This window comes from Caretta caretta, chromosome 13, assembly GCF_965140235.1.
Source record: "Caretta caretta isolate rCarCar2 chromosome 13, rCarCar1.hap1, whole genome shotgun sequence".
Taxonomy (NCBI): Eukaryota; Metazoa; Chordata; order Testudines; family Cheloniidae; genus Caretta; species Caretta caretta.
The window spans coordinates 19,934,070-19,946,785 of record NC_134218.1 but is presented as its reverse complement, the minus strand read 5'-3'; the positions used below and the strand labels follow the sequence as shown (position 1 = coordinate 19,946,785).

Here is a 12,716-nt window from a genome sequence, read left to right as displayed (position 1 = left end):
ACAAGGCCCTATGGGGGAGACCCCAGTGGTAGGGCACCTTTCTGCCAGGTATGGACACAGGTAACATATCAGGGAGGTGTCAGGGATTTACAGGGTAGGGTCAGAACATGCCTATCCCCTGGCTATTCTGTAGAGCTGCAATGGCCCTGGAAGGCTATTGTAGCAGTCGCAATGTAAAGCAGCCTTCAGGCCTGATCTGCCCTGCACCTTGGACCTAGCCGACTTCCAAGAGCCTCAGACTAGGGCAGGCACATTGCGTCTGCTCTCCATCCTGCAACAGGTTTTGTACCAGGGCAGAGAAGTATCCAGGGCACTATACTTGCTACCCACCAAACAGATGTAACACATGGAGCCTTGTATTTCTGGGGTGAGCTGTTCCATGGCGGTTAGCCCCTACTTGCTGATTCTAACCTATGTCTGTGTGCCCTTCATAGAGCGCTGGAAGGGGGGAATATCACTGAGCAGCAGGGAATATTATGGTGGCATATTTTTATTTTTCCCTGGGTTTTTTTAGTTGTTTGTATGGAAGATATTAATAAAACAATGAGCATGGAAAAGACTGAAAGAAGGGTCTACAGAAAACAGACTCTGATCACTGGTGTATGTCCACTCAAAGGGTGAAAACTACCCCATACTCCCACAGCGCATTAGGACAATGAGATTCTCCCCAGGCTGCTGAATTCCGAGTGACCTGTCAGGATACGGACTGCCTCAGTTCCCTTCTTCTAATTCCACTGGTTTAGGGCATTCCATTCAAGGCTGTGCTTCCATGTCCCCTGGCAGGGCTGTAGGGGTGTGGAACCAGGCATGGAAGGGTTAAATGGCTGGGGAGCAGATACAGCTGGGGCTCATTTTCAACAAGGGCCAGTGGCTGTTGCCATGTATAAAAGGAAGCAGGAAGACACAAGGCGTGGGTAATGGGAGTGGGAAGTAAGCAGTAATTCAGGAAGACTGAGGGCCCTGCTGTTTGGGGAAGTGCTTTGTACCCGGAGAGAAAGGAAATGAATTTGATGTGACCTCTGTTTATATCCTGAGAAGGGGAGAAACTAGAGTTGTCTTGTTTTGTGAGAATGCTGGTTTTCTCACGAAGAAGGGAGAGCCCAGACACCTGTCTTGCAGGCTAGGGTATACAATTCTCAGCCTAAAAGAGTTCAGGTAGCACAACATGCACAGAACCCAGGGCACCTCTATCGTTCTCCTCGTATCCAAACCTCCACTAGCCTAGGAGAGTCACATTCAGCTTTCCAAAGAAATATTTCTTTTTGAATAGGAATGATCTGAAGGTTCTGGCCCTGGGGAGTAGGCAGCAAGCTGACTCATGGGTCACGTCCCCAGCAGCTCTCGGTAACAGCACAAAAATAAAGCAGATAACGCTAGAGAACGTTACTAAGGAAAAAGCCTGTCTGATTAGCAACACTGGCTCCAGTCTGCTCCCAAAGTAGCATCTTATATATTCTTCCCTCCCATTAAAAGAAAACATCTTATATGATCCATAATAGGGCAGTTGTAATGTTTGCCTTGAATGATGATGGAAAATCCCTACCTTTGGGGTTATAAGAAAAACCGAGACTGTGGAATTAGTCTCCCAGGGGCAGTTGCAAAGTTGTCATCAGTGGTTTTCAGGCAAGACTAGACTAGACATGCATGTATTAGAGACAATTTAGGCATTAGAATCAGTCCTGCTGTGGAGCAAGGGGACTCACAAGCCCAGTCCAAATGCTTTTGTTATCTGCCTAGAATTGTCATCTTCACCTGCTATGCTGACTCACTGAAACTCCTTAAAACTTCCCACCCAAAGTGAGATGGCCAGGCTGGGCTGAAACAACTCTTCTTCTGTGTGCTTTGGAAAAGAAAGGTGGAGAATTCCTTCGCAGACATGCATTAAGCAACAGCAGCTTCTCTCTACAGACTGGTTAAATCCTGCTCTGTGTAAGCTGCAGAACTAGAGCCAGATACACATGCAGATACTACAGAGTTGGGGCAGCAGTCTTCCCCCACGTGGACTTGACTAATTTAATCAGCAAAACAGAGAAAGCGCCCAAGCACGTAGAAGAGTCATATTTTATGCCTCCACTGGGATTCCACCTCCGCCCCCGATCTCCCACTATGCTGGGATGGCTGTACATACACTGTCTCAAACACCTGAGGGGCAGAGTGCTGTGCACAGCAGGTGCATGGCAAACCATTGAGAGGATTTGCAGGAAAAATGAGGCTGGATGCACCAGAGAATCCTTTTGGATTATGGTCCTTTATCACCAAAGCTACAAACAGTGCAACTGTGATGGCAGAGAGGTCCACATTACCAGCCAATAGTACCAAAACCCAGCATAGCTGATGCCTACATGGCTTGCCCATAGAGCGGGGGATTGAATCTGGGTAGCCTAGAGGGCATAGCCAGTGGAACTCTGATTGCATGGATTTATCCGTTAACACCTATCCTCCACAATGGGGAAGCAGTGACTACAGAGCCAGGACTCTGTCCACTGGATCTCTTAACCCCTGTGTGCATTATTCAGGCTTTGCAAAAGGGTGAGGATTTGGGGCTCACCAGGGATTTTTAGATATAATCTAAACACAGAGTTAGGGTCTCTGACATGCATTTGTATAGGCAAGAAATGTTTAATGAATGTGTAAGTGCAACGTGTAACAAAGGGCAGGGTGTGTGTATCTCAATGTTTTCAAAATATACCCCAAATGCTGCACAAAATACATCAACGACTCATAGACTTTAAGGTCAGAAGGGACCATTATGATCATCTAGTCTGACCTCCTGCGCAACGTAGGCCACAAAATCTCACCCACCCACTCTTGTAACAAACCCCTGACCTATGTCTGAGCTATTGAAGTCCTCAACTCGTGGTTTAAAGACTTCAAGGTGCAGAGAATTCTCCAGCAAGTGACCCATGCCATGCAAACTGAGAGACAGCAGACCATGGTTTGCATTAGCATGTGCCCTGGCAGCCAGCATTTCACCATGGTTTGGTAAAGTACCGTACCATGGCATATGTTGTAAGTATAGGCCTACTGTAAGAAAGTCATGTACAATGGTACAGTAGATGTTAACCATAAAGGTGGGTGCAATATCTACACATCCAGCAATGAGTCCTGTCTGGAGTCTAGGAGGGATAACACAAACTTTAAGGTTCAGACTTTCAGGGGCAAAACCCTTGCTAATAACACATGAGTTGGGGTTGTGTACAGACACCACGATCACATACAAACAAATGGGGAATTTGCAACAATTCCCCTTAATTCCATGGCCCAGCTATGCCACTCCACAAAGGTTTTCTGCATATTATTCAGAATGAGTTCCTAAGGCTTATATGTTATCTCCTTTCACTGGTCAGCTCCCAGACTGCTGTACCTTCAACCCATTGCTTGAGTCTCACTATCTAATTAACCCTTTATAGAAGTTAGAGGAGACCTATGTCAGATGCCAACACAGTCCAGTCAGTAGGATGTATGGGTGTGTCCTAAAGCTTCTTTTTAGCTTTCATTCAGCTACCTTCTAGCAGTTATTCTCAACGTAGCAAGCAGTCATGTATCTTTTTACAAAATGGAGGGGGGAAAAATCCTTCCAGTTTGTGTGAATTTAAGTCACCCTCTAAATGAAAAAATCAAGTCACCTCAGCTGCCTTTCCAGATAACCAATTAGAATGTAAAATCTTACCTTATTTAATTGACCTTCCTATTATCCATATCTTCAGATGTTCAGCTGCGTACACATCAGGACAAATGTTTCTGAGGAACAGGAGAAAGGAAAAATAACTATCATGAAAATTGGCTATGCTTTAATTAGTAACTTCACTGTGCGAACCACTCTTTAAATCTACCTGTGACCACAGCTGCCAAGGAAATGCACGTGCTGAAAGGGCCTTACCCGGCAGACTGGGGACCTGGCTTTCCAGGGCCTGGCTTGATGGACACGAAGGCAGGGAACTCATCTACACTGGGATTTAACCGCTCGTGTGAACCATGATGTCTACATCAGGGGTTTGCACCAGTGCAGCAACCCCATTGGCTATAGCCCCAATGCAGACAAACCCTAGGAAGAGGCCCTGCTTCCAAAAGTGGTTTCTCTCTCTCTCTCTCTCTCTCTCTTTCTCTCTCTCTTTTTTAAACTGATTTGCATATGCTGTGGAGAAGTGCAACAACCCCACTTCTGACAGCTTGAACCCAGCAGGGTCAGAGGATTCACGGGCTCTCTCAAGAATGTAAATACATTTCAGTTTCCAGCCAAATCTGAGTTTAAATCAGTGAAACTACCCTATTAGATGCTTTAAGACCAGAGGGGAAATTTGGTACTCTTCTTTTAGATGATTTGTTTAGTTTATCTTGTTTAGGTTTACTCACCATTGCCTGCAGCTGAATGTTATCCCTATGTCCCTGAACCTCAGTCAAATAAATTTCCTCTGTAGTCCTAACAACTGCTGGACCTGCAAAATTCAGCCAAGGCACTTATTTATTTTAGCAGCTGTTTGAGCTTTCAGACCAACTGGAACATCATGGACTATGTTTTTTCCTTTTGTCCCAGGGGCAAATATTAGCAGAATGGAAAGCAAGAACTAGCTGGTGCAGCAACTTTAACTGGTTTAATTGATTAGCCCAATGTACTGCTACGACAGGCATAATCCTTCCCCAGCTGCAACCATCGTGCAGATCTGGGCCCTTTCTTTTTTTTCTTTGGTTTTCCACTGAATTATTGAGTGATTGGAGCAGGAGGCAAGACTCATGAGGTCCATCGCTGGCTCTGCCACTGACCTTGGGCAAATCACTTTGCTTCTTTGTACCTCAGTTTCCTCATCAGTAGAATGGCACTATTATTAATTCTTGCTTTTCTCACAGAGGGAGTTGGGAGACTTGCTTATTTAATGTTTGGGAAGCACTTTGAGATGGTCAGATGACAGGGGCTATATAAATGCAAAATACTAAGCATTATTATTAGAGCCCAGATAAAGAAGGGAAAATTTGACCACACACATTTACTGCATTGTTTCCTCCTTTGACAATCAGGAGCTCCACTGGCATGACAGGCTGGAAACGAAGCAGCATTCCCACATGTCTGGCAAATACATTGCCCCCAGTAGGGTACCACCCGGGCACATGAATCTAGGAAGGAAAGACGCCCACCTAGAAAGTCCATGCTCTTCCATTTTGCTTCTTTGCCCTCCTGCTCTTCTGTGTCTCACTGGCTGTGCAACCCAAAGAGCCAGAGCCCAGTGCTTCAGATTTGCTGCAAATACAGATGTGGCTCTGCCCCAGGAGGAGCTTAAAACAAAAGATCCATAAGGGCATGCTCGCCTGAACTATCAAGCAAAGAGGTAGGATTGTGCAGGCCTGCTCTTCTGGGGTGGAATTTGCCTTTGCCCCCCAAAGTAATCAACTTTGAGAGGGCAACTCATTGGTTGGCTGGAGGGTGGAATTCAACTTTCCAACCCACAGTCATCCAGAGCCTTGATTCCAGCCTGTGGACTGGAACAGTGAGCACTGTCCCACCCCAATCCCCTACATGAGGATTCTGGGCCATTGGAGGTGCATACGTGAGGTTTGGCAAGGGCCAGTCCCCAAGGGCTCACTGAGCCATATAGACCTGGCATGTAGACCCCTCTGGACCATGTGGGAGTACAGATGCCTCCTGTTGGGATTGTGCGGCTCATGCATCCTCCCAGCCAGGGCTATTGCTGGATTAGAAGAAGAAAAGAGTGACAAAAGTTATTAAAGATCTAAAAAACATGACCTATGAGAGAAGATTGAAAAAATTGGGTTTGTTTAGTCTGCAAAAGAGAAGACTGAGAGGGAACATGATAACAGTTTTCAAATAAATAAAAGGTTGTTACAAGGAGGAGGGAGAAAAATTGTTCTTCTTACCCTCTGATGACAGTACTAGAAGCAATAGGCGAAAGTTCCAGCAAGGGAGGTTTAGGTTGAAACTAAAAACTAAAAACTTCCTAATGGTCAGAGTGGTTAAGCACTGGAATAAATTGCCTAAGGAGGTTGTGGAATCTCGATCATTGGAGATTTTAAAGAGCAAGTTAGACAAATATCTGGCAGGAATGGTCTAGATAATTAGTCCTGCCATGAGTACAAGGGAATGGACTAGATGACTTCTTGAGGTCCCTTCCAGTTCTATGATTAATGTGATGCAAAGGCCTTCCAGGCAGGGATGACTTTCACACAGTAGGTTTCCCTTGTAACCATAGGAGTCTCATTCTGGGCTTTGCGTGAGGCGCTGGAGTAACTGATCCAGGAATACTGACATTTCAGATCTTTATCCAGTACCTTTATCTAGTGACTTTAATGGGCAACTATTTCAGCACACCTGAAGGACCATCCCCAGTGTATCTGATTGTCTGAACCTGATTGTGAATGAATCACACTAGCATTGCCTTCAGCCAAATACACATCTTTCTTGTGCTCCATTCTCTGACGTTACTGGGTGGTAGCTGAACACGTGGAATTAATGCAGAGATCCCAGCACAGTTTCAAAATGAACAGATGTTCCAAAAGTCCTGGAACTATTCTGGCATAATTCAGCATTATTCTGCACAACAGATGCTTTGGTATCACTTCTGATCCAGAGTGGAAATCCCTTTTGGTTAAGTCCAGGTGACAGCAGCTTGGAAAAGGTCAGCCTCACACTTCTTGATTCATGGGCAAACAATGGACTGAATTCAGCCTGAGGCACATAGTAATTGCCTTATCAGCTCAGACCAGTGACCCAGATAGTCCTATATCCTGCCTCCAACAATAGTCAGCACCAGCTGCTTTAGATAAAAGTGCAAGAAATCCTGCAATGGACAGTTGTAGAATATCCCCCCCCCACCTCAGTTAGTAGTTGTCCTGAAGCAAAAAGTATATGCTATTCATTATAACTGTGAATATTCATCTCCATATATATGCCTGATCTATTTTTGAAATCTACTAAATTCTTAGTCTCAGTGATATCTTGTGGCAATGAGTTCCACAGGTTAGTTATGCTCTGTGTAAAAAGCAACTTTGCCAAAGTCAATGGAGTTACACCAGGGATAAGTTGTGCCTGCACTGCCATCACCAACAAATCCAAGTATTACAGAGCTCTTATGGGAATGCCCCCATGCAGTGACTTGTGATTTGTAACCTTTCTAGTGGAGAGTGGGCTCAGAGAAGCCACACAAAGGTCTCAAAGCCTCATCCCAATGTAAATGCTGGGTTCCAATATAAAGAATTTAGCAAATCATAGCATAAGCCATGTGAACCGTATGGGGGAGAAGTGGACAAATACACACCCCCAGGGTGAGACACAGTGAAATGTTTGCAGCCAAGGAATAAATAGTTTAAGGCGGTGGAGGAAAGTTTCCCTACACTTAAATCACTGGCCCTAGACTGGTTGATTTCTGGAATGATGTTACTACCAAGGTATAGAAATGATCCTGAGTAGCTGGGAATGATGTATACACAATTGTTAAGCATTCCTAGGATGTGGTGTACCTCACTGGCATGCTATGGAACCAACATGCTTCTGATAACTGCTACCTTGTTAGGACCTGGGACTAGTCCAGTCACGAAAATGACACAGACAAAATATTCTCCTGGGGATTTGTGGAATTCCCACTTAGCCCAATTGAGAGTGAGGTTCCTCTCTTGGAGTCTTTCAAATACCCAGACTGCTTTGACTGATTTGCCATGAGTCCCATGAATCAGATCTGATTGCTGAATTTTTTGGACCTAAGGCAGTCTTGTAGAAACTGCTGGATTGGGGGTTTGAGTCTTGTGAACCGCTGAAGACTAAGAGGTGCTGAGAGTGTATCAGATCAGGGTGAAAAAGGTGGGGGGCACAGCTCCACAGAAATTGGAAGGATGGTCCAGTGGTTAGGAAAGGTCTGGGATTCAGGCTCCATTTTCTCTTTCTTCCACAGATTTCCTGCATGACTTGGGCAAGTCACGTAGTCCCTCTGTGCCTCAGTTCCCCACCTGCAAAATGGGGATATCTCTTCCCTAACTCACAAGAGAGTTTTGAGGATAAATACATTAAAGACAGTTAGGTGCTCAGACTGGTTCCAGGGCTATATGAATACTGTAGATACACAGGAATTTCAGCAAATTTGAAAGCATTTTTCATTTTATGTTTTACGATGGTCCAGTTTTAATGTTCTACAGAATTATAATCAAAATTTTTCTGATTTGAAATACACACATTTTGAAAATGGAACATTCCAACTCGCCATGTGACTAAAATGACCAATCAAAAACTTTCAGTATGGAACATGTCAATGTGGAAACAGAAAAGAAATAATTTTTTCAGAATAAACAAAAGCTTAATGTTTTTGTTCAAAATTTCTGTTGAAATTTTTTTTGAAAAATGTCCAAAACCATAAAAAATTAAAACCAGAAAGTCTTTGTGTAAAAGTCTGCTTTTTAAAAAAAAAGCCAGATTTCACTTAATCTGAAAGACTCTAAGCAGTTCCCGTGATGAGAGAGCTCAACTCCAGTGTAAATTCAAGCTGATGACATCTAGCACTGACAATGATGAGGAGAAAGTTGTGGTTTCCTCAAAATCACCAATGGTGGCATCAACGTTGGGTGAGTCATGCCACTTCCAGAAGAGCACAGTTTTAGGGAGATGCATATCCATGCATATTCTGATTTGATCTGGGTTATTGGGTTTTGGTGCCTTCATTATCAGAGATATCCATGGTTGTAGTCCATCTACCTTACCCATGATACCCATTTCTGTAAGGTACTTGAGCTTTCACTCTACTCTTTCATATGTGAAATGGGATTTCTCAATGAATATTAGGAACTAGGTGTAGCTTTGCCTGGGAGACTTGGCATTTCCTGTTGTGGTTGAGATGGCTGGGTATCACTGAGACAGATGACTGGTGTCTCTAGAGAACTTCAGTGAAACTGCATTTGCGGTGTAATGAAACCAGGTGTTGAGCCTCAACCCATCCATATGTCCTTGCCACCAACGTAGTGTCCCTCACTAGAGAGAAGAGGCTTGAAGTGTCTTCAGGATGCTTTAGATAAGCTATTACCAGCAGGACAGTGGGGTGGGAGGAGGTATTGTTTCATATTCTCTGTGTATATATAAAGTCTGCTGCAGTTTCCACAGTATGCATCCGATGAAGTGAGCTGTAGCTCACGAAAGCTCATGCTCAAATAAATTGGTTAGTCTCTAAGGTGCCACAAGTACTCCTTTTCTTTTTGCGAATACAGACTAACACGGCTGTTCCTCTGAAACCTTTCAGGATGCTGGTTACTCATAATTCTGTAGCTCTCTCTAGCTCGCAGATTGGAAAATGCAGATTGTGCTTCACAGTTACCACACAGGGTCTGTCTTGGCCTGGATTTAGCAGTCGTGGAATGGACTGCTTACTGCATTACATGCTGCATCTCCTTGTTAAACAGGAGGGTTCTGGCAATTCTTAGTGCAGAACTCAAAGGGCTGCATCTGGCTTGCAGGCTGAGCTTGGAGTTTTCCCCTCTCTAAAGGACTCACCTTAGTGCTATTTCATTGGTGCAACATACTGTCTAGGTCTACCTCTTATTTGATGTACTCTTTAATAGACTCAACTATCCATCCATCCATCCCAGGAGAATCTAGGCACCAGTGAGACTGCTCCTGTGAGTAAGGCAAGCTGGATTTGGTTCACATTTTGTGGACCTAGTACCACCTCCTGAGCAAATGGAAACATTTCCCTTCCTCCATCCCATTTCACCTGTTGTGAGGTTCATATGATCTGCACCCCCATAAGCCATATCAGTTGTTCAGGGGGACAAAGCCCTGATCCACACGGGAGGATTTTTCAATCCAGTTTCTAAAGTGTTTTGCTGATCCCTCCCCACTGTGGCTTTATTTAAGGCTCTTCATTTTAAAACAGTGAGTTTTTTGCATTTGCTTATAAGGCTGGACCCTACAGCATCTCTGATTCTGCTTCCATTGAAGCTAGTGACAAAACTCCCATTCACATCAATGGTGCAGACTGAACCGTTAGTACACATGCCATTCCTCGCAGTACTTAATGATATTTCATGTTATAACATGACCACCCTGATCGCAGCACAACGTGCCTGGTACATTATATGCTCCATACACAGAGTCCCTCAGGACAGCTTGTGGATTTGTATTATTTTTTCATTCGTAAACCAAAGGCTAAAGCAATGCTGTAGGATATTCTGTGCCAGTGCCTGGTCACTTTCTGGAAATAAACAGACAGACTACAGAAATCAGGCTAGATGTTCCCATTGGTGTCACAGAGACACATTGCGTTTTGATTGCTAAATAATGAATACACTCTCTCCACTTGCCCTATGGAGCAAGCACTGAATGGCATTCCTTTCAAGTAGAATGGTAGCCACATCCCTACCAACCAACCTACAAACACTATGTAGAAAAATGGGATTCCATCTAGTCTGCGGTTTGTGGGCAGCTTGATTCTGTCATTCCCAGTAGTTTAGGCAAAAGCTTAATATATCTTTAGACAAATAATCTATCAGAGTCACAGTTCTGGCTCCCACACAACAATGCTGAGAGCTTTGGACCAGATCAGCACGTCCTTGTAATCGCATACATATCACTGTGTAAAAATAATGACTCCTATATCTGATGCACCGTAAATTGCTAACATTTGTATTCTCTGCAGCTCATTCTCTCTTAGCAGCATGTAAAACTGTACTTACGGAACACAGGTCCAGCTGCTCTCCAAGTTAAGAAATCAAGCCGTTAATGAACAAATCCAGGCTCAATTACTCCCCCCCCCCCCCCGACACAGCATACCTGCCTGGTATGGCAAGCAGCCAAGCTGGCCAGCTTATCACAGTCAGTTTCAGACTTACAGTTTCTTTGTACTAATAGCTGCTAAATGAAGTTGCACTTTAAGGGTTTGGGGGGCGTGTCCTGCCTCTCTTTCCAAGTCCTTGTTTGTTGTAATCCAATGCTCAGCTTGATGATGTCAAGCAGCTACTTGCTCAGTTTCAACCTCCCTGCATGCAGGAGGATCTATTTCCTTTTAGCAAAACCTTTGTTTAGATTTGCATTGAAACCTCATCTCCCAGCAGCTGCGTGTGGCTTAACATCCTTCCTTCAATTTTGAACACTGTTGCCTTTGTCACAGAGGTCTCCTACTTACTGTAACAACCACTAAAGACATCCCACCTGTTTAGTGCCTTGTGTGGACAGCTGTTCGAGGTTCCCTTTGTATATTGTTCAGATTCACTTCTCAGCTGCACCTTGGTGTTTTTCCTTTTCCCTAAGTGTTCTGATGTAAAAGCAAAAGGAAAAACCCAATAGAGTAACAACCATACATTTTATAGAGCACTTTTTGCTCCAAAAGATCCCAAAGTGTATACAATACTTTAAAAAATGATCTGAAGTCCATGCACACTTTACTTCAACCACCACTGAAATGTAATCAACTCTGGGGTGAAAAGCAGCAACTATTAACAGCACTATACAACAGTTAAGGACAGACGGCACAGAGACAGCATTGTGACAAGCAGCGTGAAAATCCAGATATGATAGATAGATAGATAAATACTATTATTTATTTGTATTACATTAGGGCAATCAGGATCAGGGCCCCATTGTGCTAGGCTCTGTACAGACAAATTAGGAAGCCACAGTCCCTCCCCAAAGAGTTTACAGTCTAGTTTAAGATAAAATATAATCAGTGGGTGTGGCATAAATGGAAAATATGCTACATACTCACAGAATCTGATCAATTCTAGAGACAATGAGAGCTTTCCCACTGACTTTAATAGATTTGGATTGGGTCCAAGGTGAGCAATTTGGCGAGAATAACAAGAAAGGAGTGAACTTGGTTTCTCCAGCTTCAATTTTGCGATACACATGATAGAAACCAAATCAGACTAGTAGCTGGGAGATGTTCCCACCCTGTGCTTCCTGCATAAGATACCAGATGGACATTGGTGTCATCTGGCCTCAACCTCACTAGCTGCCTGCACACCAGCTGGGAAAATCCCCTCATACCAAAAAAAGGCAGCTTAGCTGGGTCTGCTGTGAATCTGTCTTACTCTGTCTCTTCCAGGGAGACTCTCTTTTTATGTTCATTAGAAAAGAACAAACCATTCAATCTGATATAGACCCTCATTAGCCCCTGCCACACATGCCGGAAGAGAGAACAGTACCCAGAAGAAAAAGTAGACAGCAAAAGAATTGCTCTGGTGATTCCAGTAAGTCATAGAAGAAGGAGAAAAGCCAGTCAGCAAAGCCAGGTGCTCCCTCTCTCTTTATGATCTCTGAGCCCAAACCAACCTGGAGAGCCTAGAATCCCTGAGCATCTTGACTCAATTCTCTTCTGTTCTGAGGCCAACTTCAGGAAGTGAGTCTGATTTCCAAAGACATATCAGTTGACATCAACCAATCTCTCTATGGTACTTTTGAGTCACGCACGATTACTTACCCGAAAATAACTAAAAGGAATTCACCACTGAATACAAAGCGATGCCTGTATTAGAGACACATAATTGGCAGAGGGAGGCTCTGCAGCGTGACTGCTGAGAGACACATTATCCAGAAACAGCACCAACAGATTGCTCTGCTGATCCAGCAAGGGCTGAAGTTCCTGCACTTGCTCCAACTCGGATGTTAAATAAACCCACAAAACTAGGGGGCCTCACACAAATGCTTAGATTGTAAGGCCTTTGGGGCAGAGACTGGCTTTTAGGTTCCTTGTCTGGGACCCCTACGAGCTACCATCACAGTGCCAATATTAAAT

At 44.1% G+C, this 12,716-nt stretch overlaps 1 protein-coding gene across 1 annotated transcript in view; it reads right to left on the bottom strand.

The window, feature by feature from the left end:
* Window positions 1-10,750, bottom strand: part of PKIG (cAMP-dependent protein kinase inhibitor gamma) — a 30,380-nt gene extending 19,630 nt beyond the window's left edge. The window contains exons 1-2 of the mRNA XM_048819703.2: window positions 10,660-10,750; window positions 3,671-3,741 (exon numbers count right to left, since the gene is read on the bottom strand). The gene's annotated coding sequence lies outside the window, so the exon portion shown is untranslated. The remainder of the gene's footprint in view (window positions 1-3,670; window positions 3,742-10,659) is intronic.
* Window positions 10,751-12,716: the final 1,966 nt, after the last annotated feature.